The following is a 6,000-nucleotide window of genomic DNA, read 5'->3' as shown; positions in this document are numbered from 1 at the left end:
AAAAAGTATTTTGTGTTTCATTTTGCAATATTGTGACATGCAACTAAGAAAGGATCAGAAGTTATCTCAAGGTAACTAATTCTTTTGTTAGATGCTGATTACTCACCCATAATCAGAGAATATCTGATGTACTGATGTCCAATATTGCAGATTCTGAATCAATAGCATGATGAGAAATCAGGCTTTTATCTATTTCCAGTGCTTTTGTCATCTAACCATATAGCAGCCTGAAATATCAATGTGCAAAAAACGTGCCGTAAGTGGGTCGATGGACATTTTTTTTTTTGTCTTCAAAAGTGTGAGCTATATCAAGCAAAATTTTCACAGACATATTTATAAATATCCATATTTTATGCCCTAAAATGTTTGGGCAAATCAGAGAAGGTCTTGTTCTAAAAATCTGATTTGAGATGGACTGACCCAGCAGCGCTCCGATGTATTTCACTCACCTAGTTACCACTGACACATCCATTAAGTCTGGTTCCAGGAGACATATCGCTAAAACTGATAATAAATTTATCTCAAGCTAACTTTTTTTGACAGGCAAAAGCAGGCTTCTTGTTGGTAACGACTGAATTGATTTTTCCAGTTGAGCACAGTTGCTGGCTTTCATCAGCTTTGGCTAGCTAATACGGCCACTGTTTGCTTCATGAGTTGGTAGAAAACAATGCGTATATATTCTAAAAACATGTGCAAATGTTTTTTGTTGTTTTTTTAATTAGAGACATTTTTTAATGAAAGATTTTGTTATTTGACATCTAATTCTATATGATTTCGTTTAACTTTTGTTATTATTTTTCTCCTTCCAAATCTAAAGACTGGTTATTCCTCCACATACAGCACATACAGGCTACGTACACCATATTCAGCCTTCCCTCATCATTACTGAATACTATTTTTGACTCACTCTGGTATTAACGCTGCACATTGTCGATCCAAACACAATTAAGGCTCATGCCTCATTAGCATGCCTGGGCTCATGTCCTGTTTATTGCTGCCTGTCCAGTCAGCGCTACTCTGGAGAATGTCAGCTGTCAGACTGTTTATAATACTAGTGGATCCTCGTCCCCGTCCTGACAGCATCCTGCAGAGCATCGGTCCCCTCTGAACACCGCGCTGACCCACAGCAGGCAAAAAAACGTTCACTCAGTGACAAATGCGCAGCAAAAACACACGTGCAAGAAGTCACATGCGGCGCCTGTCCATCTGTTAATGAGCATATGATGGATGGTCTCACGATGGACCATTTCACTTCTGAGTGCACCCTCTCCTTTTCCTCCCACGTTCCCGGGATACTGAGCTCACTTTTACATTAAATACTGGGTTAAGAAAAATCACACCGACCTCACAGGATAAGTGATGTATACCATTCATAACTATTTCTCTTGCACCGTGGAGATTTCGGTTGAATTGAGTTGGAGTAACAGAATCTTGTTTATTTGCTTGGCCAGTCGGTATATACAGATAAACTGCTGTGTAATCAGAAAATCGATAGAAGATTCAGTGCTTCAGCCAGCTGCAATTCCAAGTAACAAAGTTAAAAAGAAATCTGTAAGAAAGAATAAAAAAATATCAGCAGGTTGGAAAACAATATTAGCTTCTGCACTCCTGTGGCTCCCATGAGTCTCAAGTCTTAAAAACAGGGGAACAAGCCAAATAATAAAAGCTGAGTTCAAAACCCAGCACAGTACAATAAAGCATACTGATGTCACCAGTAGCTTCATTACTAATTTAAAGAGGCAGCATAATATTATTACACGCCACACCACTGGCATTAAGCTACAGGGTTGCATTGGTAATATGGCACAACAAAACTATCAACTTACAAGACTTCCAAAGCCCATTTGTTGCTTTAACTTCAAAAAGCCATATGATTTGGGGGAAATGCTGGATTTAGACAGATAATACTGACCATGAAATCGAGAGACATAATGCCCAGTCGGCAGCATTTCAGTGAAAAATGCATCCTTTTTAAGGGCTGCCAAAAAAGGTGTCCTGTGTATTACAGCCTATTGCTTGAAACTGCTGGTTAATTTGGCTGTGTGTGTGTGAGATAATTCTTGAAATACATATGATTTTGTAAGTATGCATCACAATTACTAGTATCATTGTTGCATTTAATTACAGTCATGTACTGACAATAGGGATCGACTGATGTATATCTATAGGGCCGATAACAGTATTGGTTATTGGCAGCTGAGCTTGGCCGATATCTAATCATGTGAACCAATTTGCATTAAAAGTTATTTATGAACGGCATGTGATAGCAGGGAACCAGTTTTTCCATAACTAGAACATTTAATTAATTAGGATTGCTATTACAGAATACAGTATGTACCATAAAAATAGGACTTTTCTGTTTTGTTAATCTTTATCTTTTCTGTCACGTTTATTACATGATACACAATTTACACGCAATTTATTACCCACTAAGGTTAATGTCGTAGAGCATTATTAATTAGTGTTTTATATCATTCCACTTTTTTAGGATTATCTGTGACTGCCTTCTAACTTATATGCTAGCTATTAGCATAGCCTTAGCCACTTTTGAAAGTAGCCAATATGCTGATTTGTGGAGATGTTTGTGCTTCTTGTTCAGTTTTCATAGGTTGTGTCTCTGCTAGATAAATGTGTCAGTTAGAGCAGATTGTAAAGGTTAATCTTACTCTGGGATGATTTTATGGTTCTTGCTCAGAGACACAGCAAATCTTTTAGCAATAGCAGTAGACTAGCACCGTTGGCAAAGTAGGTTCCACCTGCATCACTTGGTAACACCTACCAGTGAATTATTGGTGTCTTTTCAGCGTAACAGGCACACGAGGCATGCTTGTTGACTGTTGTTGACTGTGGCGTTTATCAAAACTTCAGCAGTGTCGGCTGCCTCACCTTCCACCACAGTACTGTTTAGGCACTGCAAATGTGCTCTCTGTGTCTCTGCGTAAACAATGACTTTCAGTGATTGGCTTTCAGTCGTGACGTGTCACAACCAATCAGACAGAGCTGTGGGCAGAGAGAGAGAGAGAGACAGCTGAATAAGAGCCAAAGTCGCGCATTTACCTTTTTTTTTTGCAGTAATCGGTTAATAAAAATAACAATACCAATAATCGCAAAAAAGCCAAATACTGGGTCTGTTCAATGATCGGCAGATCCCTAATTTACGGTAAATGAAACCTTGTCAGAGAAGAAATAATCATGTTTGTATCGTATTTTTCTCGTAAGATAAAGGAAGGAAGTGTTTACAAAATGGTTTGTTTTAATTACATCATTCATCAGGAATGTTTGGTGTGTTTCCTGAACTTGTTTTCAGTAATCAGACACCCCACATCAGTAGCACTGAGCCAGCACTTAGTCAGGTTGAAGATGCCCTTTCAAAGCATCTTCAAGTCAGAAAGGCTGTTTTTATCTTTTTGCTTTACCGACACTGTGACAAGGTCACTGAAAGGACATTTCAAGCTGTTCTACTGGTTTTTGCCATGTTTTGTACACTTCCAATGCTCTCCAACCTTCTTTGCATCCCTGTGAACCTCTTTTGTAGCTCTGCAGCTGCAGTCTCATAATGTTTTATCTGCACACTCAGGATTTCCCTTCAGTGAAAGAGCCTGACCTAAAACTGAAATCGCTTTATTTAAAAAACATTATTCAGAAGTCTAAAAAACGGATTTTGTGTGATATTTTGTTTTTGAAACAAACCACAATATCAGTGCAGTATGTGGGCTCTCCTCTTGTAATAGCAACAGTCCCTTCAGGCATCAATTTTTTAGTATTTGGTATTCTGTTTATCTCAGTTGGTTTGCCATTTTTCTATCACTGGCCGCTTGAACACACACAGATAATCACAGATGGAGGGGGCACCGTCGTCAAAGTTGCGCAGTAGAATTCATTTGTTTTTGTTAGGTAGTCAGCATGATAGACCCCAGGGAACCGAGTGATGAAATGAAAATATCCTCTGTTTATAAGAGGAGGGCGACACCACAAAGAGATGAAACTAAAACCTTTTTTTTCTATATAAATAAGGAATAGTGAGTGTGGTTAACAAAGGGCTAAAAAATACTGATTCAGGGGAAATACTGGATGTTTTCTTTAATTAATAATAGCTTCTGTCTCATTGAATAACTGCATTCTGCATTGTAAAGTCAGTTTTACCTGCAGCAAAAGCATAAACACATAATACAGTCCAGTGATTGGCCAAACATCATATCTTCACAGAAAATGTGAATATTTTCAGAGTATAGTTTATCTATTAGAAAGCAACACTGACTGTATACAGGTTCTGCAATAACATGTCAGTTGCAACAAACCACGAACGATTTTCTTTTTCGATTTTGCTTGATGTCCAGCTCCAAAAATTAAATTGTTATTGTTGTTGTTACAATTATTGTTAATGTTGTTACTGTTAATATTGTTTCTGTTGTGACTGTTGTTGTTGTTGTTTAAATGTTGTTTTTATTGTTATTTTCATTGCTTTTGTTGTATTTGTTGTTGTCGTCATCATTTTAGCGACCATCACGGGGTGAATCCTAAGGAGAAGTCACCTCACCCACTGCCCTTGGAGGGTGCAGCTTAAGAGCTTAAGCTTAAGTGCTCTCTTGACAATTTACTGTAAACTCAAGTTTCAGTGCATTTAAAACAACATTAAAAAGGTATATATAAAGGAGTATAAGGGATATAAAAGCAGTACTGTGCATAAAAGCTAACCACGACTCCCGAGTGACGCCCAACACACACAGAGAAATCTCCAATGAAACAAAAGCTCAGGGCTTCTTTGAGTTCAGTCCTCACCAATAAATTGTCAATGGTCGAAAATGTGTATTTTTCACTAGGAATGGAGAAGAAATGATCCGAGCCACGGCCCTTTACGCTGATCCCGTATATAAATAAACACTTGCAAATGGAGGCTCATTTGTGTCCATTGATGGTGACACTTTCTGCCAGCAGTTTGAATAATTTAACAGCCCACATTCCCCCTCCTGTCCAGGCGAGCGTGTTTGTGAGGGACAAAAAGACTTTTCTACAAGTGACCAGAAAGATAAATCAAATGAGAGCAGCGGCGAGTGATCGTGACACAAAAACAGTGAGACAGACTTGGACCGAGATGAAAAGAGTCCTCTGTTGTTGCACTCTGTTGCCATTATCCTCCATTGTTAAGAATAATACGAGAGCGCTGCAGCAGGGAGCAGAAAATTGGCCGGAGAGGCTGGACTGGTGATGTATACGCCATTGTTCCCCAACTGTTATTAACTCATTGTTCCTGAGATCTGCGAGGGACATTATATTACCCAGTACAGTTGTGTGCTGTTGGCCTACTCAGTAATTTGCCTACTCTATATTTGTGCCGGGGTGTTCATTAAGCTACTTGCACATTAGTGCTTCCTGTGAAGATTAGAGCAACTCGTCACTGAGAGAGAGCGTCAGAGAGAAGAGAGAGACGTCAGACAGTGAAGCAGGGATTTTTGAAACTGTGGGAGTGATTGTGAAAATCAGACTTCAAGGACTGACTTTGGTCTTCTGTCTCCATTGATGAAATCTCTAAGTCCATCACATTTGCTGTGCTTGGGGTATTTATGGGTCACATTACACCGTGGAGCTCAGGCATCAGTGGACTATCAATATCATACAGGGATGTAAAAGTCAATATGAGCACGATGTCACTTCCAACTCGCCTCATACGGCTGCTTTTTCAGGACCCTTGGCGTCACGTTTGAACGCACAGGGAACCATTTATCTTCATTTTTTCAGCATTCAGGGTTGTCCGAGAGATCAATAAAAATGTGGTAACGTCAGAAATAGACGGCATGAGTCTGAAGTCTAATGTTCTCTGCTCATGTTATCACCTGAAGTGTGTCCTGTAACATGTGTTTATAACTGCAAAAGTGTGTATTTTAACCAAAGCCAAGACATTTCCTCATCTTAACAAAATAGTTTTGGTGCCTAAACGTAACCAGACAGCAGGTGAAACAAGACTCATTCAAGTGGAAAAAATAATGGTGCAACACAAGACAT

The sequence above is a fragment of the Stegastes partitus genome, unplaced genomic scaffold (assembly GCF_000690725.1).
Source record: "Stegastes partitus isolate 25-593 unplaced genomic scaffold, Stegastes_partitus-1.0.2 Scaffold1567, whole genome shotgun sequence".
In the NCBI taxonomy this organism is placed as follows: Eukaryota; Metazoa; Chordata; class Actinopteri; family Pomacentridae; genus Stegastes; species Stegastes partitus.
This window is presented reverse-complemented; position numbering follows the sequence as displayed.